The following is an 18,535-nucleotide window of genomic DNA, read 5'->3' on the forward strand; positions in this document are numbered from 1 at the left end:
TCATTTATTTGGATTTATTATATTTGTGTCTTTGTTGTTGGGATCCAGAAAGCATGTGCGTAACAACAAATATACAGGGGTCCTGGAGTGAAATAAGGCAGCAACTATAGATGAGGTTAAATAATGCTGTAGAGGGTCATCAGCCTTTGGAAATCACCTGTGTGTAAGCAGATGTGGCCTTTACAGCCTCTTTATTTTTTTGCTCTGTGTGATCTACATTTTTTCTTTTTTGTCAGCTTCATCATTTTCTGCATTCTCTGCCAAGAATATGGAAGCACATATTTTAAGCTGATACTTGTATTGCCATTTCTTCATTCTGAAAGTATTTATTTACCACCTGCTGTATTCCACACACTGGAGAGACTAAAATGAGCAAGGCATAGTCCTTTCCCTAAAGGAATTAGTCTGGTGTCTGACAGAAAAGTCATAGAAATAGCAGGAGAGTCTGGGGCCAGAGAGGGTTAAGCACTTGACTGGGGCTTTAGGAGATAAGAACTTCTTAAGTACTCCTAAGTTAACTGAAGAGGTAGGCTTGGGTGGGCTGGGAGGGCATTCTGAGCAAAGAAACAAAATGTAAGAAGGCTAAACAGGGTTGGAAGAATTCCTGTGACATTCACACTTCAGACATTTGGCTTGCACACATGATGTCTGTGGGGTTCCTAGTTCATGGTGAGATATAATATCTTGTGAAGTATCTTATTTGAGTTGGGGGGCTTTCCTAAAGGGACTTAAATTTTAAAAATTTAAAAATGCTATGCTGGCCAAATAGAATGTGTCAGACCACAGTTTTCCACCCCTCTTTAGGCTCATCTGTTGAAGTTTCTGTACTATACCTGAAACCCCTTACTTGGCATTATCTGATGATGGTTAATACCCAACTTATCATTACCTGGGCATTTCAGAATCCCCTGCCTCTACCTAAGGCAGGCTTGCCATGAGGGAAGAAAAGAGAAGACAGCAGAAATCACAGATCTGCCTTTGGTTGCTGTGAAGGTACAGATAGATGTGATCTGTGGAAGGATTTTATTTTTGTTCTTTAACTTGTGGATAGATGTAAAAAGCAGATTGTTCAGCTTTGTGTGACTGAGACATTTGAAAAACTGAATCAAAACATGGTGTATGTGGTCATAAAGGACCTTCATTCTTAGAAGATTTGCTAATATTTATCACCCTTTGTGGAGCCGTATATACATTCCAGCAGTTTAAATAGAAACACATGTTTGAATCCAGTAACATGTGTGCGTCCAACAAACCATGAGTTGGAATCATAGATTCCATTCTTGGTCACAGGTTAATGAAGTCCCTGAATAACTAAATGGGAGTAGTTTTCATCTCTTTATTTTCTTCTTTAGTTCAGTAGAGTGTCTTCCTGATAAGTGTCCATACAGAATTTGGATCGTCACCCTGGAAAGAAACCTGTGACTTAATAAAAGGCAAACATTTCAAATTCTAGTAGAGTAATTGTCAGTGTTTTGACCAGACGGGAGTAGGCATTATGGTTCATCGGTAGTAGAATGAAGTAATGGAGAAGTATTGAATTGTTCTCCAGGAACTTTCTTCTAGTTTCACACATGTTCCAGTTTCACATAGTGACATTTTGGGAAGCATTTAAGAACAAGAAATAGGCCACATTGCTGGTCATTAGCATCTATGAGAAAATAGTTTTCTTTTCTCAGAGTTAGGCAAATATGAAGGCTCTATATGGTTATTATTAGAATATGTTTTGGTTTTGACTGTAGGTGTGTGTCACAAACCAAAATTAAAACCTCTCTTGAGTTGACTTTAAATTTTGATCAGCCTTAGTATTTTCTAACATGTAATACTGGCTTTCCCTAGAGAGGAGATCGGAGGAGGAGTGTGAGACTTTTATATGTTAGTTTTTTGTACCTTAAAATGTATGTTAAATCATGACAGTATGCTTATACTAAATTTAATTATTCTCACAAAAATTTTTCAAATTAAAAGATAAATTAAAAAATCTTTAAGAAAAAAATCTTTAAGAATTAGATTTGGTAGATTCTCACAAAGGGTTTAAATTGTAATTTAACAACTACTAAGGTCATCAAATACATTGTTTCAGATTTGGAGCTGTAATAGTAGTTGTTTAGTTTACACTTGAACTTCTCCTAGAGAGTCACATTTATTGTTTCAGAGATTTACCTGGTTTTCTACATACTGTTTTATTGCATGTGTTTGAGATGTTTTATTTCCTCTGGTACTCTGTTAGAGCAAAAGGCTAACCTGTTATAACAGAGAAATCCAATGATTTAGTGGCTTAAAGAACAGTTATTTCTTTTACTTTCTTGTAACATTGTAAGGAGAATATTCCCCATTGGTGGGTGGCTCTATCCTATGCTGTCAGTTAAAGACCCGGATTCCTTCTAAGAAGTAGCTCTGCTACTCCTTAAGGAATGGACCTCATCTTTGTGGTTGATTTGGGTGAGCACCATGTCCAAATGTGAGCTGGTAAGAAAGAGCAAGAGTATGGAGGAAGTATGCCCCAGTCTTAAGGCCTAGGCCTGGAGGCATATGTCACTTCTCATATTCGATTGGAGAAAACTTAGTTATGTAGCCTTACCTAACTGTACTCATGGCGGGGGGGTGGAGGAGCGTATGGAAGGAGGATTGATTTTTGCAAGCACTGTCTACCAAAAGGCAGATAGTTATGAAAAATGGGTATGGTCGGAGTGTAATGTCTTCCTGTGGTATGCTTGAAAACCTTTTGTGTTAGTTTGTTAGCGCTGCTGTAACAGAGTATCACAAACTGGGTGGCAACAGAAATTGACTGTCTCACAGTTCTGGAGGCAGGAGTCCAAGAGCAAGGTGTCAACACGGTTGGTTCCTTCTGCAGACTGTGAGGGAGAATCTGTTCCATTCCTCTCTCCAAGCTTTTGGTGGTTTGCTTACCATTTTTGGTGTTCCTTGGCTTGTAGAAGTATCATCCCTATCACTGCCTTTGCCTTTATAGGCATCCTCCTCGTATGTGTGTCTCTCTATCCAAATTTTCTTTTTTTGTAAGGTCATATTGGATTAGGGCTCACCCCAGTGATCTCATCTTACTAATTACATCTGCAGTGACCCTATTTCCAAATAAGGTCACATTCTGAGGTATTGGGAATTAGGATTTCAACATAGGAATTTTTGTGGGACACAATTCAACCTATAAACACTTCTTAATGGAAGAAATCATTCTGTAGGAAAATTCAGTATAATTAGAAAATTTTCCTAAAACTGTAAATGTTATTTATCACACATTAATCTATACATTTTAACTGCCTAGTCATTTATATATATATACATATATATAAAATTTGTTTTTTTCCTTATTACAAGTCATTTCTAAATTGTCTAGAACAAATATATAATTAACACAGAAGAAAGAGAAAACATGTAATCTGTCATCCCATCTTTGAAAGAGAACTATTTATATACCCTTAGCCTTTTTTTTCTGTGTATATTAAAAATGCATATAAAGTGCTTTTTTAATATTCTCTGATTGGCTTATAGAATTATAAATCAGACTGTTTGCATTGGATACATTCCAAATGTTTTTCTGTATGAATGCTTTGCAAGATCTCCAGTAATTGTACTTTTTATTCTTTGGCTCTAACTATACTTACAAAAAGAGGGAATGGATACAACTTTATCAATTCTTTCTTGCTTGTTGTCCACCTCTCATGGCAACTTTAATTGAAACACATGGAAATGATCTGCCAGGGTTTTTACAGTTTTTTGGGCAGTTGTTCATGGCTTACTCACTGTCTGTCCTGTTTCCTTTTAATCAGTTCTTTTTTTTCTTGTGAAATGATTATGGCCAGATCAGAGGGGAAAATGTGTTACAGTATATTAGGTGGGGTTGAGTGTAGCGATTGTGCTACAAATGTGACTCATCAAACACAGTGCTTTACTTAGGCATCCTGAATCCCAGTGGCTGAAGAAGACAAAATGCAGTCAGCATCATAATTGATGAAAGCTATGTTTTCCATTGCATCAGGTTATATACATTTATTTCTCCCCAAAGTACACATAACATTTTTTAATGTAGGGGTAGTTTATAGTCTTAAAATGTGTCAGTTTGGAAAACTGACGCATAAACTATGGCTTTTCATGAAAGCTAACAGTAAGACTAACATAAATAAGATACTGTTTGGTGGCCTATGTGGTGTATTTTTAGTACCCTCAAACTCATCCTTTTAAGGCAAACATTACTTTTATCATTTTAAGACTGGAAAGTAGCAAGTGTTGTCTTCTGGGGAAAATTGTGGAAGGAGTGTTTGTTTCCCTCTGCACCACAAAATGAGTGTTTCAGATGATCTTGGATGGGGACTTCTTTAATCTTTTTACTGGGGCAGGGGCCAAGGCAGAAATTATAGAATTGCTTCTACTTTTCCCACTGGTCATTTTTTTGTGTGTGTTGAATAGATATTCCTCTGGTAATAGAAATAAGCTTTGGTTTAATTATTTAAAAATGAGTTTAATTAACTGTAGCCTATGATATACTCACTGAGACTTTATGCTTAAACATTTTAAATTCTATTTAAATAAAATAAGGATATTTTAAAGTTTTAATCTTAGTGTTTGTTTTAAAAGGTAATGTATCCACATGATTCACAATTCACACATTACAAAAAGATGTATATACAGTGAAGAGTACTTGGTGTCACAGTTCTGAAGATGTGTGGAGAAGGCTATGCAGCATTACAGTGTTGATTCTAATCTTATGCAAAGGTGATCAGCAATGGATGTCACCACTAATGGGCAGTTAAATCTTAAAGCTAACATTCAGAGATGCTGAGTTCTTATTCCTGATTATAACACTATGGCCCTGAGAGTAAGTTTCAATGAGAGAATTTGTTGTCATGGTTCTCTCCTATGACTGGCCATGTATAAAACTTAGAAAAATGGAACAACTCTTCCAAAATAGGTTGTCTAATCATCTTTTTGAAAGTTGTTAAGGTAAGAATCAATCCTGTGTTTTTTGTTTTTTTTTAAAGATTTTATTTATTTATTTATTTGAGAGAGAGAGAGTATGAGAGAGAGTGAGTGCGCACACACGAGCAGGGGGAAGGGGCAGAGGGAGAGGGAGAAGCAGAGCCCCCACTGAGCAGGGAGCCCTATTCAGGACTCCATCCCAGGACCCTGGGATCATGACCTGAGCCAAAGGCAGATGCTTAACCGACTGAGCCACCCAGGCGTCCTGATCCTGTGTTTTTTAAAAGATTTATTTATTTGAGAGAGAGAGAGAGAGATCATGAGAGCAAGAGAGAGAGTGGGGGGAAGGACAGAGGGAAAAGTAGAGAATCCTCAAGCTGACTCCCTGCTGAGTACAGAGCCAGATGTGGGGCTCCATCCCAGGACCCTGAGGTCATGATCTGAGCTGAAATCAAGAGTCGAACACTCAACTGACTGAGCCACCCAGGCACCCCTTGATGTCCTATTTTTAATGCCTTGTAATTTGCTCTCTATTATCTAGCAGATAAGGGTGAGAAAAGATTAAGAAAAAGACCATCTAAGTGACTTGTTCATCATCCATTCGTCTGGATTTCTAAGTTCTGTCTTGGTGTTTTATCTGACATGAGAAGCCTGGGTGTTGGCCCATGTTTATAGCAGGCTGTATAATCAGCTGTGGAGTTCAACTGTCATGTTCTGTTTTGGCTTTATTTCTGGTAGCATTTCACACAACTGCTTTATGAAAACCCATTTTGTCTTTTATTCCTCTCTCTGCAACCATGGAGTAGGGGATGTCATTAAGATTCCTGTAAAACATATCTTGATGGTAGTCAATATACCCTAATTACTACTATGATTTTTTTAAGTGAATAATAATCTTAAATGAGTATCTGGTGAAGTTTAGTTTTTTCCAGTTAAAATATTCTTCTCTCTTCTTGAAACCAAACTCAAAGCATTGGTTCATGTGGAAAATCAAACTGAATTCATGAAAATAGGTTAAGAAGTGTTACTAGGCAGGACTCTGGATTAGTGACATGCAGTGTACCTGGCATAGAATGACAATTGAAAGGTCCAGTTAAGTGATTTATCGGTCTTAGTTTAAAATGGCTTTTATATTATTTTGTAAAATGCTCTCCCTGAGTGGATTAAAGCCCTTAATTCCTATAGTTGTCAACATTTTTCTTAATTGAAAAATATTGAGATACAAACTTATTTATTTATGGTTGATATTAAGATTTCAGGACAATTTTCACATTACACAGATAAGCAAGAATTACACTAATAACTGATAATATGCAAATATAAACATATTTGTGAAGATTAGAAGCAATTTTTCAAGACAGTGGCATTAACTATTTCTGAGGAAGGATTAAGTTTGATTAGTTCTAATCAGAGGAGCCTTGCAATTGCTTTGGTAGTTTGTGTATGTGTGTATATTTAATTATGTCCTTTGGTTGTCATATGATTCAAATATTTTTATATCTAAGAAAGATAAATTCAGTCTTGTATATACATAGAACATCATCAGAGAGGTGTCTGAAGATCATTGTAAAAGGATGTTCATGTGGTAATATGTATAATAATTAAAACTAATCAAAAATAACCTACGTGCTTAATGTAATGCTTGAAATATGCTATATCCAAACTTTATATTATTAGGTAGGCATTAAAAATCATACTTTTTTGGTAAATAATTAAGGAATTGAGAAAATGGTTATCATATAAATGCAAAAATCAGAATAGAAGGTATATAAACAGCTTGCCTCAAATTTTCTTACATATATTTATGCCTTGAAAAATGATTGGGCAGGAGTTATACCAAATGATAACAGCGATTGTCTTGGCTGTGGGATTATGGTTCATTTTTATTCTTTCTCTACACTTTCCTATAGTGAGCATCTAATACTTTTAAAACCAAGATTAACAACCACTACCATGTCATGGAGAAAAGCAGATCATCATGGCTGATAGTTTGAGGTTGTTCACAGATGCATAAATTGTTGTCAATTTATAGCATATACAAAATTTTGTTGAAAGGAGTCTGAGAGGTCGTCTGGTTCTGCTTCCCATCAAGTACTGAAGTTTGTATGTGTATCTTCTGTATCACAACAGTTGTAAACAGAGTCAATCTCAGGTATATACAAGGCAGGTCATGTTTTAGTCAGTGCTAATTTTTTAGAAAGGCCCTCCCCATTTGCCCTTGTTTTGCCATTTGGAGGTAGAAAAATTTTTGAAGATGGTTTTTACAACATCTCTATGTCTTCTTTAGACTAAAGATACTTAGTTTCTGCTTTATCATATGACTTAATTTGCAGACCTCTCACCATTCTGTTCACTTTCAAGGTCAGCGTCCCATCTTAAATGTGGCAGCAATATCTGGGTACGATATTTTGTCTGTACAGTTATAGTGAGGCCATAATACCTGTGATATTGATGTGATTCAGAAGTAGCTAAAGATTACATAACCTTCAGGTACTGTGCGTTGGTACAGACATGAAGAATTGGCTTTTCTTGCCATTCTTCACCCAGCTGAAGAAGGCTGGCCCTAATTCATTGCTCGGTACATAACATAAAATGAGGATAATTGCTTTCAGACTGGCAGGTCAAGGCCCACTTAGATATAGCTCACATGCTCTCTCTCTCTAAGCTCATGACCTGACATTTGGCTTGGAGACAATGTCGCCATTATGGTGGCCAGCATATGAAAGTGTAGAAAGCATGTCCTTGAAAGAGTTCACCTGGCTCTGTGACCCACTAGTCAAAGCTGTGTGATGTTCTTTCTTTTATGGACTGCATAACATTATCTAGGGTAAAAAACTCAGCTGAAGGATTACAGTCCATAAAATGATGGGGTCAGTGTAGTGCCATTTAGTGTGACTCAAGTGAATGCTATGACATTTAGTAAAGAGCTTAAGCCTTATTGACTTAAGTGAGTTCACAGAAGAATTAGTACATTTTAAAGTTGTATGTGGTGATGGTGTTTTTACCTTCCAGACAGTGCTCTGAATAGTCTTAGATTGAGTTTTTTCAAGGTCACACAGCTAGTTGGTGGCATCTGACTTGAAGAGTCCTTTTCTGACTTTAACTATTTTTTTTACTATTGTTAATAAAACGTAAGTGATTTTCTTTAAATGAGCAGTTATCATGCTCCCTTGGGTGGGCTGTGCTTCTATAGTTGAGAGAAGTTCTATCTAAAGCTACAAATATACTAAGTAGGGTTCTGAAGTAGGGTTGTTACAGTGCATGAGATGGACAACTGCAAGGCTGGAGGCAAATTAATACAGTAAAATAAATGGTATGGTTTCAAAATCACATTGAAGTTGGTCGTTTTGAAGTTTGTACCTCCGATATTTTATTCTATCTAGAAGACTTAAAATAATGGTTTGTTGTAGTCTCATGAACCGGTCCTTTCTTGAATTTTGGGACTCTTTCTTTTTTTTTAAAGAACAACCTTCTTCTTGATGTGTTTAATATTTTGCATTTTTTTTTAGACAAAGTAGATTATTTTGGAATTTATTCTCAACTCTTACCTTGCTTGTATCTCTGAATAGTACTTTTATTTTATTTTTTCACTGTTCAAAATTTATTTGGTATTTTAGTTGGTATGACACTTAGTTGGTTGCATTGTCTTTTTACATTATATGGCCATGTACACTATATTCTGACATACATGGTACGCAAAATAAGATCCTTTAGAACAGTTATGCACAATACACGCAATATTGAATTTATACATTGGATCCCAGGACGTGACTGACTGGAAAAGATGGACTAGGCATGTCGGGTGTTGGGGGAAGGAACCCGAAGTGACAGAACACACAGTAAACACACATCTGATGTGAAGAGCAACCGCAGCTCTGCAGTGCTGCCTCTGACACGGTGGGGCTAACTTACGTTAACCAATTTAGGGCTACAAAGACAGGTATCATCCAGCATCAGGATACAGCTGCAGGGTTTGGTGAACCATTCCTGTTTGGAACTTTAGGAAACGGATGTTTTTTCTTAGGCCATTTTAATATTACTTGAGTAACAGATCAGATAATAAGGACAATATACACAACCTCCAGCTAAAATCCTGCTGTAGTCTAGACAGTGAAGTGGTACATTAGAAAACTTTAAAACTGCAGCTCCTTTTGGATCCCCCAAAGTGTATTTGCACTCTTCTTCAAATGGGCCTCCTCCTCAGGAGTCAGAGTCACCTTCACAACATCTGAAATTCCATTCTGTCCCAAGATGCAAGGGACACAAGGAAGACATCATCTTTAATTCCGTAGAGACCCTTAAGCATGGTGGAAATAGGATGCACCCGCCTAAGATTCTTCATTATACTTTCGGCCAGATCTGCCACAGACAGTCCAATGGCCCAGGAAGTGTAGCCCTTCAGTTTGATCACCTCATAGGCACTGTCAACCACCTGTTTGTGAACCTCTTTCCACTGTTCCTTATCTGCCTCAGTGCCTAAGTCAGGGTGCAGATTCTGCAGAGAGACACCAGCAGCGTTCACTCCACTCCACACAGGCACACTGGAGTCTCCATGCTCCCCAAGGACCCACCCGTGACAGCTTAATGGGTGAACTCCCAGTCTTTCCCCCATTAGGTAACGGAACCGGGCTGAATCCAGATTGCAACCACTTCCAATAACACGGTTTTTGGGAAAGCCACTTATCTTCCAAGCCACATAGGTCAAGATAGCCACTGGATTAGAAACGACAAGCAACTTGCAGTTTGGGCTATATATTACGATATTAGGAATGATGAACTTAAAGATGTTCACGTTACGCTGGACCAAATTAAGACGGCTTTCTCCCTCTTGCTGACGTGCCCTAGCTGTGATAATAACCAGCTTGGAGTTTGCAGTCACATTATAATCTTTGCCAGAGACAATTTTTGGTGTTCTAAGGAAAAGGCTGCCATGCTGGAGATCCATCATCTCTCCCTTCAGTTTGTCTTCCATGACATCAACAAGAGCAAGTTCATCTGCCAAGTCCTTCATTAAGATACTGATGGCACAAGCCATGTCAACAGCACCAACCCCAACAACTGTAATCTTATTCTGGGGGGTATGTTCTTCCTTAAGAAGATTCTGAATCAGCTGATCTTTGAGAGTTGCCATTTTGGACTTAGAACCAAAAGGAATCGGGAGTGCACGTCGGGCGGGCGGGCATCAGTGGTGCATGAGGCTAGATCTGGACTTGGCGGCAGCGGCTCCGACACCTGAATAGTACTTTTAAATATATGTACTTCATTACATACCTGCCTTCCCACATACCCTACTGTGAAGAAGGAGAGGAGCAAGCCATGTTTTGCACTACTTCACTCTATTTCCCAGCTCATCCAGCCACAGCTGATGGACCTAGATGTGGGTACCAGATCCACTGATGAACTTTCTGTAGGCACTGGCCATGACCAGTGTGATGGGCTCTGAAAACTCATGGAATGAGATTCATCTCTAACAAATTGGGAAACTAAGACCCAGAGTGGTAGTGGGAATGGAATGGGAAAGGTCATGATGTAGGATGGGTGAGGGAGAAGCCAGGGGGATGGAGTTGGCAATGGAAAATCTGGAATTATAAGGGAGAAGCAGCTGTAAGTAAGCAGAAGAAGCCCATCCACAGAAGGCAACATGGAACAGAAAACAGAGAGCTGAGCAGATATGCCAGAAGTGAGAGATGCTCCTACAGAGAGTTAGCACAGTTTGTGTTGCTTCTCAAAGTTTGATCTATAGGTGTCCTTGGAGTCTTCTCCCCTTTTCTTGATGTAGTTGAGAAGTTGTAAGGCCTTGTAATCAAGATGCAGACTAAAACACATAAAAGGCATCCAATTACTTGAATAATTATATAATTGCCCTCTCTTCAAAAGGCTTATGCATTATGTGTAGAGTAGTTTAACTCCTCAACAAATGGATCAAATTAAATTCTATCTTTAAAGGAGCAGTGCTCTTTAGATGAGGCATAAGGACATTTTCTTAAAACCTGTCATTAAAATTATAGCAGCAGTACCACAGTGTCTTTAAAACATGAAAAAAACCCACTATACTAGTGTATGATGAATACTTTATACACACACACACACACTGTATGTGAATAGTATTCTTATTCAGGGTGTGTTTCTTTTTGCTAGTCAGTTGCCAGCATTATTCAAGGAATAATAAGGTCATTGCTATTAATATCCTAGGTGGAAAAAGCTTGTGCTGTCCTTATTTTTCAAAAAGATTTTGTTGTGGGATTTCATTCTTCTTTTTGGCCATTGACATTAATGTTGTTTTAGTCAATATTATACCTTTTGTGGGAAGTTTGTAGTCAGCCAGCATGCAGAGGGATTAGTACAGCATGAAACATTCTCTGTTTTTCTTAATTGTGGTTAAGGAGAGCTCTTTGTTACTCTATGCCTCTTTATGTAACATGATCCTTGAATTAAATTATTAAATATTCTGAATGTTATTCTCTTTTTTTGTATGTTTAGCAGTTGTGGCTTGTCCCAAACTAGTTCTTTTGCAGTTTTTTATTTCTTTGGGCATAAATTCCTTCTTAAAAGAGTTGCCTTTTGGCACTTCAAGTAGTGAAAAACTAGTTTTCATTACCTTTCTTTTTTCTTTCCTTTGGTGAAATCAAAATGCTGTGAGAAGTGTGTAAGTATGTGTTTCCTTCCTTAGTAGCATTTACTACTTCTAGTACTGTGGTCACCCTAGATTATCATTCACATTTTCTGCTTCTTAATGGTTAAAGTGATGATAGGTGGGGAATGAAGGAATTTAGCCAGAGATGAAACCAACTACTGGCAAATATATAGAAGTTTCTGTATTTCTTTCTTAGTTTTTTCTTGAGTTCACCATCAATTACTTTTTTTTTCAAGCTTTTTTTTTTAAAGATTTTATTTATTTATTTGACAGAGAAATAGAGAGCACGAGTAGGCAGAGAGGCAGGCAGAGGGAGAAGGGGAAGCAGACTCTCCACTGAGCAGGGAGCCCGATACGGGGCTCGATCCCAGGACCCTGGGATCATGACCTGAGCCAAAGGCAGCTGCTTAATGGACTGAGCCACCCAGGCACCCCCATCAATTACTTTTTTGAGAGAATAAAACCACCCCAGCTTCAATTCCCATGTGCCTGTTTACTTTGGAGTTACCAGGAAACCTTAATCCCCTGTGAATGAGAAAATGTCTAACTTAGTTTGAAGTTCTTAAATAGAACTTCTTGTTAATTTTTCTATGGGATCTTCGAAGACAATGGTTGTAAGTCAATAGGGGATTCTGTTTGAGAAGCTCGGTGGCATAGGTTTCCCTCTGGTTTGCAGGTTTGGAGAGCCTGTTTTTCTTCAGCCAGTACCTTGAGAGGGAGGTATTAACAAAATTGAGGAAATAGTATATATTTCAGTACTTAATTGGAACATGGATATGTGTTTCTTCTCATTTGAGTACCACTCCACTTTAGTATCCCTCTCATACATTAAAAATTTGATGAGCTACCTCATAAGCTGTGAATCTAAAAACTCTCCCATTGTCTTCTAGGGTCCATGGGACTGCTAAAGAAGAAATAATTTCTACCTTCAAAGAGTTTTCAAGCAAAGGGGGAAAATGCTTTTACAAGGGGCTAGAGTGAATGATTATGTATTGGCTTTACAATAGGATGCCACTCACGAGATACTTACTGACTTCGCTGGGAGCTAGACACTGTCCAGCTACAGGACTGCAGAATGAAAAGGTGGCTCTCTGGCCCCTGTCTTCAAGAAGGTCACACTCTAGAAGAGAAAGTGTTTGAGTAGACATATGAGGGGTATGTGAACTGAGTATGATTACTGTGTTGGGTGAGATTAGATAAGACTTTGCGGGGGAGTTTCTGGCAGAAAGCAGGGATTAGATTAGGTGAAGATGTCTTCCAGACCTGTGATTTCATGACTTCAATGTCTTAATGGAGGCAAAATGGAAAGGCATTCCTGGCAGAAAGAACCAACTTAAGTGCCTTTGCAAAGGTAAAACAAGGGAGAGGGGAGACTGTTTCTCTGTCATATGGTTCAGAAAACAGATGAGTTGAAAGTGATATATATCATTATATCATTTCATCTAAATTAATTATGCACACATGCAAGTGAAAAGTTGAGAGGAGGAGTAGAAGGATTTGAAATCCAGATTAAATTTAGGGGATCCTGTTGTCTGTATTCATTGTCTCCTGAAAGATGATGAAATTTAAAAAGATAACCACACATTTTGCAATATAATTTGTTTTGCAGCTTTTGACTTCTTTGTAAGTGCTGGGTTTAGGGACGTGATATTACTTTCTTCTTCCCACTACTTTCCTGGATGATAAATGCATTCTCCTATGCTTTGAAACACGAGTTTTCAACTACTGTAGTGCCTTCATTGCATTTTGGGTGATAAATTTTCCAAGTTTGGAATGATGGCTGTAAAATAAATAGCATCGTTTAAGTAAGTCCTGAACCTTCTATGGTATACGTTTTTCAAAAAATGTATTTTTCAGAAAGTTCAAAGTTTTGGCTTTGCAGTTTACTTCTGGCTGTGTTTTATGGACATCAGACTAAAACTTCTGAGACCAGTAGTTCAAATTTGGCAAATAATAGAAAATTTGGCTCTATTTGTATAAAATTAAAGACACCCTTAAAGAAATCTTTGGCTATCAGTTTAGCATACTGTAGTATTAGTGTGAAACCACGAGTATAATGATGAACAAGTATAGAGAAAAGAAAGCCAAGAATATTTGAGATCTAGTGTTGTATGCAGAATAAATATAGCCAATTCTCAATTTTTCAGGGACAGATTTTTTAGCTGAATTAGCTGGAGTTCATGTTCGTATTCTCATTTCCCAAACTCTACCATTAACCATTTTAGTGTTGGTAAACTCTTAATCTACAGCAGTGTTCTTAATCGTCCTTGGTGTGTTTGTCCAAGGACCTTTTAAAAACTATTGATGCCCGAACTTAGAGATTCTGATTTAACTGTTCTGGAAATAAAGTTAGGGCATTAGTAATTTTTTTTTTTTAAAGTGGCCCATGACTTCAATATGTAGCCAAGGTTGGAACCACTGATGTGGAGAATGAGCAAGTGCTAACAGAAATTGTAAGTTCATGTTGGTCTCTAATGCTGATAAAAGAAAATGAATTGTGTGTATTTTTATGTGTTTGTGTCAGTTACTAATGGATTTCATTTTCTGTTAAGTTTCATTCTCTTACGACTAAATGTTCATGGTATTAGTTCTAAGGAGGTATACTGTGAAACACTAGTTCTGCATTATGTTAATAAATATCTTATTTTTAAAAGTTCCATGATTAGGTACGTTTGAGGAATGCTGTCATATACACTTAAAAAATATTCTTTCCTTCAAAACTGCCTACAGACTGTAATGTCCTAGTTATTTTTATTTTGTGAATTTGTTAGGGAAATATGTAATGTGCAGCACTTCACAATATCATTTGATGAAAAAAAAACTTTTTGGTGAAAATCTGGTCTACAGAATTCAACAATCAATGAATCATTTGGAAATTCCTTTAAAACACACACACACACACACACACACACCAAGATTTGTGTTAGGGCTGGATGTGATGATACAAAGGAGGCTTTTTAAAAAATATTTTTCCTCAGTGTGCCTCATGTTAGGGATGAGAGTGTAAATCATTTCAGAGTATATGAATCTTTTCTAAAACACAACCACTATCATTTTATATCTGTGCTCTGAATTTCTTTAACATTTCTCCATTGCCTCCAAGATAAAGCTAAATTTCCACCTTTGGCTTTGAACATTAATTACATTCGGTTCCTTCTTGCTTATTTAACTTTGTCTCCCATTGCTCCTCAAACCATTCCTGTTGGCATCAACCAGTGGCATCCCCAAGCCATGATCATTCTTGACTCTAATGACTGCAGATAAAAATATCTACCCACCTAGAAAGTCATTTTCTTATTTCGATTTCTGACCTTTCCAGTTATATAGCTAAAAGTCCCATCGTTTTGTGGCATGTTCTGGACTGTTTCATCCCACGTTGACAGTTTTTATTTGTTTATGTGTTGCATTTACATATCTGTATCACTTTGGATTTTATTGTAAGTTAACTTGCTTACCTTGTTCTGTTCTTTTGAGTTAATATACTAATAGTCCAACTAGTTTCTGAACTCTCGAGAGGCTCAGGTATTTTGGGGCCTTACACATTGCTCTGTGTGCATGATTGGGACTAAGTAACTTCTTAGCATCATGATATTGTAGGACTGAAAAGGACCATAGAGATTTCCTAAGTTAGCATACAAATGAAGGAAGGCCTAGAGAATTTAAGCAATTGGTCCAGGTCCTATAACTATCTAATTGTTGAAGTGGGGGAGGAAACTCAATTCACCATTTTTCCTTTCCTTTTTTTTCTTTTCTTTTCTTTCTTTCTCTCTCTCTTTTTAAAATTACACTGACAATTCAAATCTTTTAAAAATCTCTGTGCCTTTTTAGGAAAAATAAAAATCTCATGTCTTTGTTGTTAGTGGGAAAACACAGTAAGTTAAATATGGTTACCTAACAGATTAAAGCAATAAGAGATAGAGCTGTCTTATTCCCCACCCTGCCAACACACACACACAAAAGATGCCTTAGAGGTTCTTAGGGGGTACTTGTCTGATATGGGAAGCTTGGATCTTCCAGAGGTGAATATAATGTGTATTTCTTTATACCGTCTCCTCTTTATCCCTTCTTCTTTCCCCTGATTCAAAGCCATGCCCTCATTTTGAAGCAATCCACAAATGAAACAAGTAAGAGATGTCAATATTAGAAAGAACACTAAACCAGGAGCCATGAGATCTGTTGAATCCCAGCCCATTAACCAACTGTGAAATCTTGGGCAAGTCATTCGTCATTTGAGACTCCATTCTCCTATTTGTAAAATGGGGATAATTCCTCATAGATTTGGTGTTAAAATCAGTTGAAATGGAACAGTTTCAAGTCAGCTGAAATTGAAAAGCTTTGATCAAAGGTGAGAGATGATTTGGTTCTTCAGAGAGACCCTTCTATGTCAGTGCTTAAGGGAAGGCTGCGGGGCCTTATAGTCTTAGGATAGGACTCCATGTTTTTAGTTGTTTGGAAAAAGACACACACACTTCTATAATATTGTTGACAACTCTTCCTAGTTTAGAATTGAATGACTGTTATATTTATTTGGGGATACTACTTTCTGGATTCTTACGTTGAGAAAAGATTCCATTTGTTGCTTTATTATTGAAACATGTTTATATTTTTTGCATTTTACAGTAAAAATGTTTTCTTCTTAGTGGAGTTTTTTTTTCTTTCTTTCATTTTTTTCTTGAGGTGGTGTTGATGGTGTTAAGTTCTCATGCAATAGGATAGTTCATCACTATTAGAAATACTGTTACTCCTTTGTTATGAGATGGAAAATTGTCAGGGAATGATAGGCCATGGCTGGATGAGATTTGCTATCAATGAAGAATTATCAGGGCATGCTGAATTTTCATTTTGGATGCAAAGATATTTTAGTTTTACTTGGCAGGAGAGGATAAAAAGAAAATCCAAGCAACTTCTTGATTCAGGAGCTGCCAGTTCTCTCTGTGGCTCAAGGAACGTTTCGTGTCTCAGCCACAAGAATCTGCCATTTTGGTTCTGATGTACATTGCCTTCCCTCCGCACTTGGGCACTGTTTTCAGCTTGTGGCTTCAGAGCCCTTTGCTCGGAGGCAACAGGAGTCCTTTAAAGACTGCTTCTGACTCCTCCTTCTACAGCCCGTTGGCCTACTAGGATGGGTAGTGGGAGCCACGCATCATTATTGGTGTGAAAGCTTTTAGTGAATATGGAATGCAGGGCACTGTCAGGTCTGTGCAGTGACATGATAAGAGAGCAGATTCTGGTAGCTGCTGTGAGTGGCGGTACTTTTTGGGGATCAGTATAGGTGTGGATGTTATAACTGACTGTTAGTACAGGCACAGTGGGCTAGATGGGGGTCAGGTATTAAATAGTACCTGTGAGGTGAAGAAGGCCTGGGAACTTGGGGAGGTATGACACAAGACAGGAAGATAAAGGGATGGATGTGAGGAAATGGGAATGAAGAATTTTTTTTTTTTAATTTTTATTTTTTTAATTAAATTTTTTCTAATTGAAATATAGTTGACACAATGTTACATTAGTCTCAGGTGTACACCAACAACTCTGTATGTTCCACTCTTCTCACCACAAGTGTAGCCACCATCTGTCACCATTCAGGGCTTTTACAACACCATGGACTGTATTCCCTATGCTGTGCCTCTTTCATTCCTTATAGGAATGGGGAATCCTCGTAGGATCTAGTGGATGAAGAAGAACACGAAAGAATTAAGGATGACTTCAAGGTTTCTAATATGAAAGGGACGGACATAGTAACATGTAGCAGGAGAGCTGTTCTGAAGAAAAATGTTGACTTGAAGTCAAGATGGATATGTAGGTAGAGTGCTCAGGAGAGAGTTCAGGGCTGAAAACAGTGACTTATTAGGAATCCCTTGCATTCTAGAAATAGTGAGGTGGTGCATGTAAAATTGCCTATAAATTAGGAGTTTTTAAATTCATCTCCTTAACATTACCGAAAATTACAGTTGTGTTTTATAGTAAGTAATTATGGCAGGTATTTTTAAAGACCATTTGAAAAAATGGCTAGAAAATACCCACTAGAGAATGTGGGTCTGAACTTGGAATAAGTCAGGCCACAGTTAAAGAAGAACACTTGATTTATTGGGCTCTTGCCTTCTTTGCTCTCCTCCTTTCTCTGGCTCCTCTTCCCCAACTCTCCTGCCCTCTTTTTGGTCTCCAAGCTTCCAGGATGTAGAACAGGGTCTCACTGCCACATAAGCATCAATATGTGGTCACTCAGAGTTCATAGACTTGAACATTCCTTCCTCCCGAGAGCTGTGTGTGTCACATCCGCCTCCCCCCGTGGTTTTGTGGCATGCTGGTGATGAGAAAGGAGGCCCAAAACTAATGTACCAGTTTACCGACACCTAGTGGTTGTGAAAAGAACATTGGACGAGGAGGAAGAAGAGGGAGATAATCCCGGTGCCAGATTATCTCTTCTAGGTCTCTGGTTCCTGATTCATTAAGGGAGGGCCAGAACTATCCAGTCTCTAAAGCTCTGATACTCTGTCTTTTAGTGCATGGAAGTTAAGATCCATATCCATACTGTAAGTGTTCCCAATAAATCAAAGCAGGGTCCAAGTAGCAGCTCACAGAGCATATTTGTTCTTCATGTGAAGTTTATGTAACACTCTTAAATTTGCCAGATTTTCCTAAACTTCCCAGTAAGATAGGGCAGCAGGAAGGCCTTCAACTGTTAAAGTGTTTTGATGAGCAAGCCCACTGTTGAACTTAATCCAGGTTCATCTTCCTGGGAACCATGAGGGTAATGAGAAATGGGGTCAGGTACAAGAAGGAATTCAAGATTTGCCCTTAGCCTCACAACTAGATCTTGTTAACTAAATTTTAGACAGAAATTGTAATTTCTCATTAAGCATAAGAAAACATGATTTTGTATTTCCTTTTCTGGTGGAGGCAATACATAGTTAAACAATATAAATACCTCAGAAAGGATTGGGTGAATAAAAGAATCCACAGTGTAGTTTT

At 37.8% G+C, this 18,535-nt stretch overlaps 1 protein-coding gene and 1 pseudogene across 1 annotated transcript in view; one reads left to right on the plus strand and one right to left on the minus strand.

The window, feature by feature from the left end:
- BICC1 (BicC family RNA binding protein 1) overlaps nt 1-18,535 on the plus strand; it is a 272,977-nt gene that overhangs the window by 80,188 nt on the left and 174,254 nt on the right. The window lies entirely within an intron of this gene.
- Nucleotides 8,499-10,224, minus strand: LOC116644398 (annotated as a pseudogene).

Source organism: Phoca vitulina, unplaced genomic scaffold (assembly GCF_004348235.1).
Source record: "Phoca vitulina isolate PV1807 unplaced genomic scaffold, GSC_HSeal_1.0 scaffold29, whole genome shotgun sequence".
Classification (NCBI taxonomy): Eukaryota; Metazoa; Chordata; class Mammalia; order Carnivora; family Phocidae; genus Phoca; species Phoca vitulina.